The sequence below is a fragment of the Panthera onca genome, chromosome C2, assembly GCF_046562875.1.
Source record: "Panthera onca isolate mPanOnc1 chromosome C2, mPanOnc1 haplotype 2, whole genome shotgun sequence".
NCBI classification, from domain to species: Eukaryota; Metazoa; Chordata; class Mammalia; order Carnivora; family Felidae; genus Panthera; species Panthera onca.
The window spans coordinates 44,237,531-44,255,084 of record NC_138347.1 but is presented as its reverse complement, the minus strand read 5'-3'; positions in this window follow the sequence as shown (position 1 = coordinate 44,255,084).

Genomic DNA, 17,554 nt, shown 5'->3' with positions numbered 1-17,554 from the left:
ATGAGCAGGGGAGGGGAAGAGAGAGAGGGAGGCGGAGAATCCCAAGCAGGCTCTGTGCCACCCATGCAGAGCCCGACGTAGGGCTCAAACTCACCAACCATGAGATCACGACCTGAGCCAAAATCAAAAGTCAGATGCTTAACCGACTGAGCCACCTAGGCACCACCCCCCTCTTCCATTTATGTCTTGATCTCAAACTATTTTGCAGAGAATAAAGTCTGATATAATCTTTTCACAGTGATTTTGAAGACCAGTCAAAATGTGCCAGAAGTAACATAACTAGCAGATTTCTAGCATACAAGAGCCACAGAGGAGATGGTAGCTAGTATGATAAAAACAACATATATACACACCATATATGTATGTAAACTTAATTTACTTTCATTAATTTTATTCATACTTTTACCCTGATATGTTATTTAAATATTTCAACAGTATCTGAAAAGTTACTATTTCTATAAAATCAGCAGATTGTTATTGCTCTTATTAAGCTTAAATGTCTTATTTTATTAGATTATATAGCAACCTGACATTTATCAAGGGCCAACATTTATGAATTTCCTCCACATTTGAAGACATTTACAAATGTAAATCCATATGTCTTCACAATGACTCTATGAGGTAGAATTTATTACTGCTCCCAATTTACAGATGATTAAACTGGGACACAAAGAGTTTTAAGTAACTCACCTACAGACATACACTTAGTAAGGAGTCTGACCTTGAAGCAGCACACTGCATCAGGAATCAGCCAATTTTCTTTGTAAAGGACCACAGAGTAAAATTTTAGGTTTTGCAGGCCACATACAGTCTCTGTCACATGGTCTCTAAAAAAATTTTTTTAAATCAAAACAATATAGTACTGGCATGAAAATAGACACATAGATCAATAGGACAGAATATAAAACCCAGACATGAAACCACAACTATATAGTCAATTAATCTTCAACAAAGCAGGAAAGAGTATCCAATGAGAAAGAGTTACTTCAACAAACGGTGTTGGGAAAACTGGACAGCAACATGCAAAAGAAAGAAGTTGGACCATTTTCTTACACCATACACAAAAATAAAATTCAAATGGATTAAAGACATAAATGTGAGACAGGAAACCATTAAAATCCTAGAGGAGAGCACAGGCAGTCACTTCTTTGACATCGGCCATAGCAACTTCTTTCTAGGTATGTCTCCTGAGGCAAGGGAAACAAAAGCAAAAATAAACTATTGGCACTTCTTCGACATCTTCTGCACACCAAAGGAAACAATCAACAAAACTAAAAGACAATCTACAAAATGGGAGAATATATTTGTAAATGACATATCTGATAGAGTTAGTATCCAAACTATATAAAGAACTTAACAAACTGAACACCCCCAAAAATAATCCAGTGAAGACATGAAAAGACATTATTCCAAAGAAGACATCCAGATGGCCAAGAGACACATGAAAAGATGCTCAACATCACTCATAATCAGGGAAATGCAAGTCAAAACTACAATGAGATATCACCTCATATCTGTCAGAATGGCTAAAATTAACAACATAAGAAAAAACAGATGTTGGTGAGGATGTGGAGAAAGGGGACCCTCTTTCAGTGTTGGTGGGAATCCAAACTGGTGCAGCCATTCTGGGAAACAGTATGGAGGTTCCTCAGAAAGGTAGAAATAGAATTACCCAAGAGCCAGCAACTGTACTACTAGGTATTTACCCAAAGAATACAGTATAATGTTTATGGCAGCATTATCTACAAGAGCCAAGGTATAGAAATAGCCTAAGTGTTCATTGACTAATGAATGGATACCTCTCTCTATCTCTATCTATCCAGATATGTATAATGGAATATTACTCTGCCATAAAAAAGAATGAAATCTTGCCATTTGCAATGACATGGACAGAGCTAGAAAGTGTTATGCTAAGGGAAATAAGTCAAAGAAAGACAAATACCATATGAGGTCACTCATACATGGAATTTAAGAAAAGAACAAACAAGCAAAGGGAAAAAAAAAGAGATAGAGAGGCAAACCAAGAAACAGACTCTTAACAGTAGAGAAGAAACTAATGGTTGCCAGAGGGGAAGTGGGTGGTGGGATGGGTTAAATAGGTGATGGGGATTAAGGAGTGCACTATTGTGATTAGCAACTAGTGTTGTATGGAAGTTGAATCACTAAATCATACACCTGGAATTAATATTGTATTGTATGTTAACTAACTGGAATCTAAATAAGAACTTTAAAATGTCAAAATCTAAGTTCTTAGGCCATGCCAAAACAAGCAGCTGATTGAATTTGTCTTCTAGGCTATACTTTATAACCCTTGTGTTAGAGTGAAAGAAACTACTTTCTTTGTCCCTGGTTACCTATTATGAAAAATGCAGGAAGATAATATTGGCAATTCTTTGTACTACATTATTTGTTATCTCTGTAAACTAGAGATAACACTATCATTAAGTTGACTTTACTTATTATAAACATAAAATATTCAAGTAGATAATAGCAAAATGCATCTTGAAGTTCTTACAAGTCAAAGACTAAATATTTGAAAATCATTTTCTCAAAATAAAGTTAGAAATATAAATATTTTTTAATGTTTGTTTTTGAGAGAGAGAGAACATGAGTGGGAGAGGAACAGAGAGAGGGAGACACAGAAGCCAAAGCAGGCTTCAATCTCCGAGCTGTCAGCACAGCTGACAGTTATGAACCGTGGGATCATGACCTGAGCCAAAGTTGGATGCTTAACTGACTGAGCCACCCAGGTGCCCCCAAAATAGAAATCTGAATATCAAATTATTATGGTTATATAGGTACTTTCATTTAACTAAGGGATAACTTGAGGTTGAAAACATAAGACATTTTATAATATGATCTTATGTCTACCCAGAGATAGATTTTTAATCAGAGAAATCAGCAGTCCCTCAAGTTAAATGCTTTAAGTACCATTTTCAATTAGCAATAACGCTCTATAAGTGTCCAATTAAATCTCGGTTAAATCTTTATTTGAAACACTAAGTGTGATGGAATGTCCAGTAGGTAAGATGTAATATTTACACAGTTTGAAGATTTGTGCAGGAGAAAAGAAGTAACTTTGTGCTCAGAAAACCATATTTTATTTTATGACTCTAATTTGTGCTAGGCATATAAATTATGCTTAATGTTAATTGATGCATACTAAACCAAAAGTATAATCAAGTCAGTTTGTATATTTGTATTACATAATTATATATTTGTGTACATATATACTTATATGTAGTTATATAGTTTTATGGGTATATTTATTTATATGCTTTCAATATATATTAATAGAAAGACTTGAACACAAAAGAAAGCTATAGTTAATTATTTGCCACAATTTGTCTTGTCTATGAACCATTTCAGGTAAAGAACTGTTATTGTTTTCAATAATGCAGTAAAATGGCAAATGAGTTGGTTAATACTAGCATGTATTAAAAGAAAGATCTTACCTATCAGTGTTAAATAAATATACTGATGAAATCATCATACCGTTCTATGTTTTAGGAAGAAGTTTGGAAATCATCTAGTATAACCTACTGCCCAAGTGAATTCTTACAATCACCTTTTTTTTTTTTTTTTGCAAATTCTGTTCTTTATAGCATACAACAAAATAATTCACTGAAAAATATATTCTGTAGTACATGAAGAGGATATTACAGGAAGATATTGGAAGACAGTAAAACAAGCCTACTCCTTTTATATCAGTATTTCCTCCAGCTTCATTGCTAACATCTGGTAATGTTGAAAAAAAAAATAACAAAAGAATGAAAAGTATCCATTATATCTTTATTAATCACAATCTCAGGAGGTGATGTAAAATCTGTGCAATATTAAAATTTTTATCAATATTATGTTATAGCATGATTCACATACAGGAAATGGAGAAATTGAGATTCTGGGAGTGCTTTGTAATGTCATTAGCTACATAAATCTCATCACACCTACTTGATGAGTCATTGTGCATAAATTTTGAAGAGTCAAAAACTCTCTAAACATTCAATTTTACTTGTGAAAAGATGACATGAGGTTAAAGAATCTTTCTGAAACTTTTCAGCTCAAAATTCTCAGGGAAGCAGATCTGACTTAAAATTCATGAGCAATTTTCTAACCAAAAAAAGCTGTCAATTTAAAAGGCGTATCTTGTACGAGCTCCTAGACAAACCTGAACCTAAGTATCTGCACTTCCTGCATCAGCCTGATTAGGTCTCTACTGTCTTACCTTAATAGGCAAATAGGTATGACCATGTAAAAACATTTCTAGCTATGACTCATCCAAAGATGAGCTCATGCTATTCCCATGTCTGAAGAGCTTATTGACAATTTAAGTAAAGGAAGTTCTCCTTGGGAACATCTAGATGTATCATTTTATTATTTCCGTTAACATAAACCATAAAATGTACAGTAGTGCAAATAACTATTATTCAAATCTAGGATTCTTTATTTCAGTAGCCCAGAAACCATTATAGTACATAATGCTCCATTGGTAGCTTTCGACACCACCCCTACCCACTTTATCTCTGACTCTATGTGTGAATCCAATTTTCTCTCTTTTTAAAGGCAACGACGTGCGCTTGGAACATGATTTTGAAATTGCAATTATATTCTCAGATTAGACTTTTAATCAACTAAATCATATATCATGACTAATGGGAAAAGCATAGAATCAAGATTTATATAAGAAAACCATGAAAGTCCTGAAATTCTAGTATTAATTTAAATGACAGCTACATGCTAAATTAGAATGGATTTACATACTCTTCATTTTTAGAACATACGCATTTGAAGGAGCCCAATACACAAAACTTTATTTTCATAAAACTAAGTATCACTTCTTTATTCATATTTTAAAACTCTGAATATATGTATTTTATTCCTCATTTATAAATAGAAACTTTAATAAGAAAAATTGTTAAATCTTACAGTGAGCTCTTTTTCCAAAAGACTGAAACTAATCAAAAGCATTCCAGAAACTACCTAGACTTCCATATGATTTTACTTTAAATATTTTCAAAAGTTTTCAATCTTTTGCCTAGACTATGCTGACTATTATACCAATAAGATCACAATTTAATTTTCTTGATTGAAATAATGTCATTTGTGATTTTTAAAGGGGATATATTTTATTCAGGAGGATATGACTTGCTTCTCCTTATCTTTTGGTGCCCATTATAATCAGACTCACTGGTGCCACAATTTATAAAATATTTATAAACCTAAAAAGCAAATTCAGCAAATTCTGAATGACTACTACAAGAAATTGACATCCAAAAAAAAATCTTTTAACTAGCTATTAACCCCATAAATGGTGTTGGAAATAAGATAAATACCAAAAAAAAGATAATATGATTTCTTCAAGGAATTTTTTAATAATAATTTTTACCAGTGCATTATTTATTGAATGATAACAAAATAGTACATTAAACGGGGGATATTTGGTTATAAAATCTCTTAATAAAGACAAAAATTTATGGTTAAAATATTTTAATAGAAAATTATATGAAAGTGCTTTATGATTTCAGGGAATTATACAAAAATTATATAAAACTTACAAATTGAGCATTATTATATATTAATATATTAATATATATTACATCCTATATGTAATATTGCTAATATAATGCTGGCACAGATTCTAACATATTGAAACCAATTATTTGTATCAAATAGCCTAAAATAAGACTTGAGTTGATATTTTAGAGTTAAAGTTATTTGTGAAATATTAAGTTTTCTGTTGCTATGTGTTAGCTATAAGATACTCTTAATTACAGAGAAGAAAATGATGTTTGATGGGAGTGGGGAAAATGGGTGATAGGCATTAAGGAGGGCACTTGTTGATACGAGCACTGGGTGTCATATGTAAGAAATGAATCACTGGACTCTATTCTTGAAACCAAGACTACAGTGTATGTTCACTACCTGAGAATAAAAAGAAAAATCCCCCCCCAAAATAGGCTAACATATAACAATTTATTAATTTATGCATTTAAAATGTTAAAGTTTTTCGTTATGTTTAGAAAGAGAAAAAGAATTCAGCAAAGGAGAGGTATTAGATCCTAAATTTTGCAACACTAGACACCATAAGTAGTAAACCACTGACTAGAAAGAGGAGCAGGTTGACCGGATCAGTGGGTGATCAACAATTAAGTCTAAGAGTCTAGGCATCCTAGTATCAAGGATTGGAGGAGTCTGGATCTTGACTAAAAACCTATGTGTGATTTTTTTTTTTCAGGGCCAACCTTAGGCGATCAAAAAGGCTTTACCTCCTTCACCTGCCGGGCTTCAGAGAAGAGAGCTGCCCTGCCCACATCAGGCTTGTTGCACAGCCAGTGCGCTGTAGTCTCTGAAGGGAGTTCTCAGGGGCCGCTGGCTGGCAATGCTTTCATGCATATATTCATTCCTAGCCCAGGAGCATCTATTTGGAGGTCTCTAAGGTGGAGAAAGGAGCCCTTTGCCAGAGGCATTAAGCAAGCACCTCTACCAAGACTTCCTTATTAGTGGGAGAGGAGAGAACTCTGAAGACGTTTCGCCATGCTGATGCAGTACTTAACGGTTTTCTACTCCTAGCCTTCTCCCTTGCCCTTTTCCTGGTCTCCAGGTCCATAAAACCACAGGAGCCTTTCCTCTGGGGTTCCCTCTGCAGTGAGAAGATCTCCATACCTGTTTGCGCTGATCCAACTGAACCTTGACTAGAGGCCATGCCATGGGAAAAAATGTAATGGGGAAATGGAATCGGCACTATCTCCAGTTTAGACAGTTGCTTATATTATTGCAATGTGGTTAAAGCCTTGACAGTTATTTTCATTTTGGCTTGTTGTCTTTGGCTTGTTGTTGGCTTCTCTAATCCCTGGTAATTTGGCTCTCTTCAGCTCAGCTGAGCCCTGGACAGGCATCTAGCCAGTAAGTTTTTGTTAAAAGATACATGCTACGCTTCAAAATTTTCACATAAAATGCCTGGGGAAAATGAAGATATGAAGCTCTGATTATAATGTAGTTGTGCTTGGGAAACAAGGAGGCTGACACCAGAACAGCAGTATATTTGTCAATGAAGAAGATGTAATACGCCACCTATCTCTATGCAGGACTGATGACATAATACGTTAGGGCCACCGGAAGAGCTAATATGGCACATGGAGTCTGGTTGGGAATGAAGGGAAGTTGCTTTTCAGATAGTCTTTAGTTGTGCAAAAGCATAAGCAGCTGAGAATAAATTAATTTTGGAGTATTAATACATTTCAATATAGACTTGTATTAAATGGAAAATGATTCAAATATGGTAGTTCCCTCTTACCTGTGGTTTCCCTCTCCACGATCTCTGTTATTTGAGGGCAATCACAGTCTGGAAGCAGAGTATCTTCCTTCTGACATATGGTCAGAAGAGCAACAGTAGTCTAATACCATGTCACAATGCCTATGTCACTCACTTCATCTCATCACGTACGAATTTTACCATCTCATATCTTTACAAGAAGGGTGAGTACAGTTCAAGCAGATATTAAGAGAGAGAGAGAAAGAGAGAGAGATGATACTTTGAGAAAATGAGGACAACATTCACATAACTTTTATTAGAGTACATCATTATAATTGTTCTATTTTATTAGTTGTTAATTTCTTACTATGCCTAATTTATAAATTAAGCTTTATTGTAAGTTCTTTATATGTAAAGAAAAAACATTATATATAGAATTTGGCATTATCTGCAGTTTTGGGCATCTATTGCACGTCTTGGTACGTATCCCCCGCAGATGGGGAGACTACTATGCATTTAATATTTATGAAATACATTATTCTCTGCAATACTCTTTGATTAAGCATACTTTTATGGGAAAAAATTTATTTGGTTCCTCATGAGAATTTTAGAAACTTGTAAGTAAATTGTGTTAAGTTCCTCTAAACTGTTCATGAATTAAACTATCCATCTGTCTCATTCTCCATGTCCTGAACAAAAGAGAAACATAGCAACACACACACAGACATAAACACACACACACATACACTCACACAAATGAAAACTCATGATTGAACTACTATACTAGGTATTCACAAGTAATTGAATATATCCTTTTTAGCTTGTTGTCCCTCATATAGTCACAGAATTTGTACACAAAATTAACTTAAAAATTAGATATTTTAAGTCACTTTTTCAATCATTCTTAGCTAAATGTTATGAGGATACAAGAAAGGGCCGTAAAAATAGCTGGGTAGAGAGAAGGAAGAGACTGATGAATTTTAGCAGAGTTGATGAAAATATGTCTTTATATTTTTCAGGAGTTTTCAGGAAAAGAAGAGAAATAATGGAGGAAAAGTAAAGATAATTAAATATGGAACTCACTATGCCTGTCAATATTAAACTGTGAAGAAATGAATGGGTACTAGGGGAAAAATCAACACTATTTTCCTCATTGTCTAGTGTTCACCAAAAGTCTGATGATAAAATTAATGAATAAATGCATGAATTATAGAATGAACTAAGAAATACAATTTAAGCCTTTTAAAAACAAAAGTAATTATTGAAGCCTTTAATATAGTTGTAAAATGTTCTAGGGAATTTGTTTCCTGTCCTCTTTTCCAGCCTGGTCTTTTATGCTCTCCTGTTTTGTCATTATGCTCTTGTCACAATGGCCATCATCAAACCAGCCATATAGCTCTTAATCAAATCTGGAATTCACATACCATTTGACCCTGCAATTTCTCTCTTAGTCATATATACAAAAGAATTCTCACATAGGATCAGTGGTAAGCAGAATTCTAAGATCATCTCCAAGCTCTCTCACCCCTCCCCTAATTTATATGCCAGCATAATCCCCAGAACTGTGAATTACATGGAGTCATTGCTTTGATTACATTATACTTTTGGCATAGTTGATTTTAGATAATCCACTGGGCCTGACTTAATCACACGAGGCTTCTAAAAACAGAAGTTTTTCCCCAGTCTGTCATAGAAGAGGAAGTCAGAGACTCACTTCGGATGCCCTGAAAGAAAGAAAACATGGGTGTTATGAACTGTTACAGGCAGCCTCCAGGAGCCTGGCTGAGCCTCAAGAAACTATGGATTTCATCACTAACAAATTGAGACCCTAATGAGGAAGGGAATTATTACTAAGTAACTACTCTACTGAGTATTCTGGGATCTGTGTCGATTAATATTCCAACACCCTTCTCTCTTGTAGACATCCTCACCCCAATTTACCAATGAGGAAAATGTGGCTCATATCATCTCATTTGTTCCAGTTAAATGAAGCTAGCAAATTTCAAGACCACCATTTGACCAATAAGTAGTGTTTGCTTCCCTTTTCTCTGTTGTTCATATCTTAGTCTTCTCTGCAATCACACATTCAGTCAACAGATGTTTACTGAGTAGCTACAGTGTTTAATGTCCTGTTCTGGTCACCAGAGTGGCAGAGGTAGTGAGCTGTTTACAAGCCCACCTTCCGTCTCTTGAAATTGAATTATGAATAGAGTTAAGTAATTCTCCTTCATGAATTGTCATGCTCCCTCAAATATGATTCCCTCTTCTGACCAAATATGGCCTCCATGTAGTCACAAATGCAAAAACAGATGTATAATACTAGTTTTTCTCTTACTATATATATTTTATTCACTCTTAAATCAGATGATTGTCATTAAAACACCTTACCCTCCAACAATTTTGGGGCAGATGTGGATCATTAAGCACCCCTCTAATTTTACGGCATGGGTAGCCAAAATTATAATAAGCACTCTGTACTGCTGGAGATGTTAAAATATTCCTCAGAAGGCAGCTGGGTAAGGGCTTTTAGATTGCAAATTGATACGGCATTCTCACTGTTCAGATTGCTTTGAAGTTTTAAATGAAATAGAAAAAATAAGAAGAGCCAGTTCACCTTTAATAACATGATAGTTAAAAGCCTAGTGTATCTACTACATACTATTGCCAAAAGGCCTTGTATCTTCTGTTTCCCTATAAATCATCAAAGATACGCATCTTGGTTCAGGATACAGCCCAAAGTAAATGCAGGGCAATTATCTGATTTAAAAAATGGTCCTAGGTCAATTATCTGATGAATTTAAAGTGGGATTCTCATTCATGCATGAAAAATAAATTATCCATCTGGAAATTTGATAGGAAATCTTTGTTCTATAAACTCAAAACCTGATTTATATAAAGTATATGTTTTGTTTGTAATCTAGCTAGCCATGGCTTAAATAAAAAGCAAATCCAAACAAATTTCATTACTTCCCAAATTATGTTTTGAATCATTTGCTTACTTCATTTTCAGTGAGTTAACTATAAGGAAAAATACTGCAACTGAAGATAAGCAGCTAATTTTCTAAATAAAAAATAATTAGATATTTTGGCATACCTTAAAGATGTTTGTTTTTCTTACCATTATTATTTTGACTAAGATTTCCTTTAGCACGTTAGAGTGCCACAAACAAATAAAACTGTAACTAACAGAACATTATAACAATGCAAAATATTTCTAAAATGAGAAATAAAATAAATTTCGTAATTAACATGGCAACTATTTCATAACATTAAAATATTCAGCCACATTTAGACAGCCAAGCTTTTAGGACTTTCCCAACATGTCTCTTACTATTGACATTGATAAGAGCGCATTGAAATCTTCAAAAGAGCTAATTATAAAAAGCAAAGGAGGAATTTATAAGTGTAGGACTTCACCTGATCCTAAGTAACCAATTAAGCCCCTAGGAATTATCAGAGTTTGTGTTCCCTGAATTTATGACTAACCAAAACCTCATATATAAACTTTCAAGCTGCCAGTACATTTACCCATATTTTAAAAAGCAATGTGTTTGACCTTATTGATTTCTTGCTATTTTTTGTGATTATTTATTTAGTATTTTATTTTTCAAAGCATTTGAGCCAATGTCTCAATATAAACATGTGTACATAATTAAAATATATCTCTACCAAAATTAGTCTGACGCATGCCTAAAGCAAACCTCTCTCTGTGCCTCTGAATGTTCCATGTCTGTTAAACCCTATTGAACCCTATTAAACCCTCCATATTACTAAATGTATTTTTAAAAGTAATTTCATCTGCATACCCCTTATGCTTCTATTTCTATTAACCCCCAAATTTGGTTTCACAAATATGTAAGTACATATCCCTATCAGCAATAATTGCATCACAGCTCTTAGTATTGTTTTTTTTAAGAAACAAATAGTAATCATATTGACAAATTATACTTTACTAACAAAAACAAAAAGTGAAGCATAAGTGGAAATATTTTTAAACAATACCTGATGATTATTAAGCATCAAACTAATTTTATTTGATAATTTTGGTGATGGTCATAGTTGTAGTTTAGTAATTTTGTGTAGAAAAAAAGATGAATGTAAAAAGAGAATGAAGAAAAGAAGGAGAAGAATTGGAGAGTAAGAGAAAGGGAAGGCAGGGGGAGAAAGAAAAAGATGGAGGAGCAAAAACCGATTCAAATGATGAAGTAACAGCCATGGATGTCTTGCTTAACAATTATTAGCCATTAAAAAAAACCAGTATGTAATATTTATTTAAAATCTGTTAACACTGAAATGATTAAATATATATGCATATAAATTCATTCAATTAAACTCAAGAAAATGCCCATGTTATATCCACATGCTTCCTCAGTTGATTAAATTTTTTGATTTAATTCAATCTTTAAAAATAATATGCATTATATTATCACTTTTTTATTAGTATATTAGACTTGTGCTTCTAGTTCATCCATTCCATGTACCTCATTTAACAAAGAGAGATGTTGGGATTTTAAACCTCACTATGTGGGACTCTCGTCAGCGCTCAGCACATGTGCCCTGGGATTCCTTTACCCGGCTATCTTTGGTGTGCTTTTTACCTTCAACGGTCTCACTTCCTGTTCTGCAGAGCAGCAGGAAGCTAGAAAAGTCCGGTAGTTAAATTCCCCTGGAGCCTGACTCCTTCGTGTTAGGGTGGAACAAACTGATCTTTTTTATCCATCCGTCTATTGATGAACACTCAGGCTGCTTCCATAATTTGGCTATTCTAAATAATGCTGCAATAAACATAAGGTTGCATGGATCTTTTTGAATTAGCATTTTCATATTCATATTCATGTGATTACTGAATCATAGGGTAGTTCTATTTTTAATTTTTTGAGGGACCTCCATACTGTTTTCCGGAGTGGCTCCACCATTTTGCATTTCCATCAACAGTGCATGCATGTTCCTTTTCCTCCACATCTTTGCCAACACTTGTTGTTTCTTGTGTTTTTTTATTTTACCATTCTGACAGGTATGAGGTGATATCTGATTTTTATATCTCATTTTGATTTGAATTTCCCTAATAATGAGTGATGTTGAGTGTATTTTCATTTGTCCGTTGGCCATCTGTATGTCTTTGAGAAAATGTCTATCCATGTCTTCTTCCTATTTTTTATTTGGATTATTGTTTTTCGGGGGTGTTGTTTTATAAGTTCTTTATATATTTTGGATACTATTAATCAGATATGTCATTTGCAAATATCTTCTACCATTAGTAATTTGTCTTTTAGTTTTGTTGATTGTTTCCTTTGCTGTGCAGAAGCTTTTTATTTTGATGAAGACCCAATAGTTTATTTTTGCTTTTGTTTCCCTTGCTTCAAGAGACCTATCTAGAACAATACTGCTATGGCTGATGTCAGAGAAATTACTGCCTGTGTTCTCCCCTAGGATTTTTACGCTTTCAGGTCTCACATTTAGGTCTTTGAGTTTATTGTGGACTTTCTATATTCTTTCATCGTGCCCTCTTCTCAACACAAATACTTTGTTCATGCCGTAACATTTCAACAGGAAAAAAATGAAGGTTAACTTGCCTAGATAGAGAGACATAAGCATGGAAAATTTGTCTTCTCAATTTCTAATTTTAAAACTTTTATAAACTATTTTTTAGCAAACATATTCAAAAAATATTATTGATATTTGCTTTGGGTACAGTCTATAAAAACAGTTATTTGAACAGACATAGTTCTGTATTCTTTATAAGGAAACTTGGTGTCATGTGGTTCCCACAAATTGTTTTTTAGTCAAGAATGAGAAGAGAGTGGATCTTAATTCTTACTAGAATGTTATGAAGGGAGTAAGTGCACAAAATTATTTACCGTATGTAATAAAGAGCTACAGAAGTGAAGCTGGCTTAAAACATGGCTGGATCTGAAATTCAATATATATTATCAGGACAGGATTTCTTTACATTTGTTAACTCTGCTTCTTCTACCCCCGTCCTTACTCCTTTCACCTAATTGTCAAGTGGGATGTTTCTATTCAGTAGTAAAAATAGTGACAGGCAGCACCAAACTTATATTGTCAGGTAAGCAATTCTGTAAAAATTGTGTGCCTTTTTCCTACAAGCTCGACATAAATCCATGGATGACTTTATCAGCTCAGGAGGTCACATAGAGATCTGATCACTGTATCAAAGGACATGTATATACCTAACCTAACCTGAACCAAATACATTAAGAGATGGACAAGCTCTGTAATCAAAGGGGAAGTGGATATCACATAGATAAAAGCAAAAGAAGTCCTGGGTAGTATCAGACCTAGGATGTCACCAGGTTAAAGTCCTATCTTAAAATTACTACATAGTAGAGCGTTTTCACGTATCCAAGAAATTGATTGGAAGCCAAACAGAAATAGCAAAAGAGAAATCCAGGCAATGGAAGAAAGTGGTCAATGTATATTGCCTCTCTCCAAGATGGTGTGTTTAGTCTTACAGAGAAAATGTGCACTTACGTGAATCTACAAGACTGAAGCATTTTTGTCCCTTTTCTTTTTTAAACTTCTAAAATGACACTCCTTAACAGTTCTCTTAATCTTTTTTGCTTTTATCTTTATGTACATCAATGTTGATTGTAACTTACCTATTTTCAAATTTATAGCATTTATAATGCTATAATAATAAATAATATATAATGCTATAAATGCTATAAATGGGGAGGGGCAGACAGAGGGAGACACAGAATCTGAAGCAGGCTCCAGGCTCCGAGCTGTCAGCACAGAGCCCAAAGGAGGGCTTGAACTCACCAACCGTGAGATTATGACTCCAAATGAAGTTGGACGTTTAACCGACTGAGCCACTCAGGTGCCCATATTTTCTATTTTAATGTTTATTTATTTTTGAGAGACAGCATGAGAGGTGGAGGAGCATAGAGAGAGAGAGAGAGAGAGAGAGAGAGAGAGAATCCCAAGCAGGCTCCAGGCTCCCAACTGTCAGCACAGAGGCGACACTGGGCTTGAACCAACCAAAGGCCAGATGGTGACCTAAGCTGAAGCTGGACGTTTGACCAACTGAGCAACCAAGTGCCCCTATTTGTTTTCTATTTAAAAAAAAATGTTTACTGGGGTGCCTGGGTGGCTCATTCGGTTAAGCATCCGACTTCGGCTCAGGTCATGATCAGGTCATGATCTCACGGCTTGTGAGTTCGAGCCCCACATCAGGCTCTGTGCTGACAGCTCAGAGACTGAAGCCTTTTCAGATTCTGTGTCTTTCTCTCTTTCTGTGCCCCTTCCCCACTCGCACTCTGTCTCTCAAAAATAAACATTAAACTTTTTTTTTTTTAAATGTTCACTGATTCTGAGAGAAGGAGAGAGAGAGAGAGAGAGAGAACACAAACTAGGGGGGAGGGGCAGAGAGAGTGGGAGAAAGAGAATCCCAAGCAGGCTCTGTGCTATCAGCATAGATCTTGCTGATCTAATGAACTTGATCTATGTATGCAGGGCTGGATCTGAACTGCAATGACCTGAGCTGAAATAAAAAGTCAGATGCTCAACTGACTGAGCCACCTGGGGCCCTGTGAGATTATTTATTTATAATATAGACTATAATAGATTGTGTGTTCATATTAATTCAATACTTTATCAATTCACTTATCTGTTTGGCCATTATATATTATTAATTGCTTGCCAGGATTTGGGAACTAGTCTTAAGATAGAGTATGCAAAATTGTTAGCACTTATTTTCTCTTCTTGAAGTTCTCAATGTCCAGTTACAAATATATATATATATATATATATATATATATATATATATATATATAGGTATGTATGTATATGGAAAATATTTGAGCTAAGACTATATTCTGCCATTGTCACCTTCATAGTGCATGTATTTCACACAATATCTGGTACATAATTGTGCTCCAAATGTTTCATAAATAGGTAAGTATGTGCACAAATGCATAAAATTATTATCATACTTCCTATATATTTGAATCATTGAAAAATACACAAAACATTTAAAATGCATTTCAAACAAATCATATTTTTCCTCAAATTAAAAGGTTAAACTGGGGTGCCTTGGTGACTCGGTTGAGCGTCCATCTTGGGCTCAGATCATGATCTCACAGTTCGTGAGTTCGAGCCCTGTGTCAGGCTCTGTGCTGACAGCTCAGAGCCTGGGGCCTGCTTCGAATTCTCTGCCTCCCACTCTCTCTCTGCTCCTCCCCCGTTCATGCTCTGTCTCTCTCGCACCTTCAAAAAATAAATTAAAAAGCATTAAAAAAATTTTTTAAAGGTTAGACTTAATATTCATAGAACTAATTGTTTAATTAAGCATAAATATTCTTTCATCCTCATGTTTTAGAAAGGAATTTCATGGAGTGATTTGGATAGCTTTTGTGATTTCAAAAGTATGTACTAATTTAAAATGATGACATTGTTTTTTAAGAAAATATATTCTACTAGAACATAGAGATATTAAAATAATTTTATTATTCTTCTGAAAAATGTATTACTATAGCATTTACTTAGAGACAACATCACTGAAACGTCCCCTTTGATGGTAGAGAAACATAGATATCTGAAATTTCAGGCTTTGGTGTTTGATTTCTCTTCATATCATTTTCTTAACATTAAAAAAAGTGATTTGGATTAGAAAGATGAATGTGAGTTCAAGAGATCATTGGGAACCAACCACTTTGCTTTCATAAAGTTGATAAATGTTATACATTATAAGTATTTACCAAAAATACTGATAATGTAAAATTTGTATTTTTTAAATTTTCTTTATCCAAAGGGGAGATCTAGGGTGCAATAAAAACAAACCAATAGTTAGAAATTAGATGTGCTAATTAGATCACATTGAGAAGCAGTAAGGTAAAATTTGGAGTACTGAAAATAAGAAAGTACAGAACGTAGTTTGGGATATGAGAAACATATTAGTTATATATAGCAAGCAACATTTTTAGAGGTGTATATTTGTTTGGACTTTCATTACAAAATATCATAGACTACATGACTGAAACAACAGAAATTTATTTCTCATACTTCTGGAGGCTGGAAAGTTCAAGTTCAAGGTCGAATTTTTGATGAGGTCTCTCTCTCTTCCTGGCTTGCATACAGCCCCTTTCTCCTTACCTGGCCATTCCTCTGAGCATACACTGAGGAAGAGAAGTTGTGGGGGAGCTTGGATTGGGGCCCCACCTTATGACCTCATTTAACCTTAATTACTTATTTAAAGGCCTCATCTCCAAATACAGCCATAATGGGTGTTAGGACTTTAACATTTTGAGGGGATACATTCAGTCCACAATAATATAAGTGATACCTAAAAATCAAATACTCAATTTAGTTGTATTCCTGTTTTTCCTTTCCTGTGAATTCTTCTTAATGTGTTTACTCAGTCTCAAAATAATTAAGGAAAATCAAATTTTCTATAGCTGGCATGGTGACTATAGTTAATAATACTGTATTACATATTTAAGAGTTGCTAAGAGAGTAGGTCTTAAAAGTTTTTGTAGCAAGAAAAATTTTAACTATGTATTGTGATAGGGATGTTAATTAGATTAACTATGATAATTTAGCAATATATAAACATATTGAATGGTTACACTGTATACCTGATGAGAAGGAAAACCAGGAAGAGCAGGTAAAAAAAGGGCCAGCCAGATGTCTGAGGTCGGATATTCCCCTTGCATGCTTTTGCCTTCTGGAATCTTGCTTGTCTCTTGCATCAGCCAACTGCCCACATAGCACAATGTGCCTCCTCAACCCTCGCCTCCCCCCCCTGCCCCCTCCCCCCACCTCCCATGCAGCCAATAGAATGTTTCCAAGTACCCAAAAGCTAGCCAGGTTTCAAAGAAGTTGGCACCAGGGCTCAGGGCTCAGCCTTTGGAGGTGACTCGCTGGGCTAGCACCAGTGCAAAATAAACAGTCTTTTCTGATTCCCCCGTGTGTATGTTGATTGTCTCTTCCCTGGGTGTTTGCTGTAACACTGAAACTAATATAACATATGGCAATTATACCTCAGTAAAAAGAAAGAAAATCAAATTGTATCATTTACCACACATTGCAATTTTATATTATCTTTAAACCAAAATTGCAATAGGAAATATTATTTTCATTTATATAATGGAATTTAAATCCATTAATATCCTTTGCAGTTTTTCCTTAAAACTTTCCTTAAAAAATATTAGAAAACTTCTATGGAAACTTTGAATTTGGACACAGAATAATATTGTCTGCTAGGGTTTCTGCCCTCTGGTTTCTAGCACAGTTTCTGAAACCCTTGTCATTTCCTAAGTGACAGGAGCACCAGAAGCATCT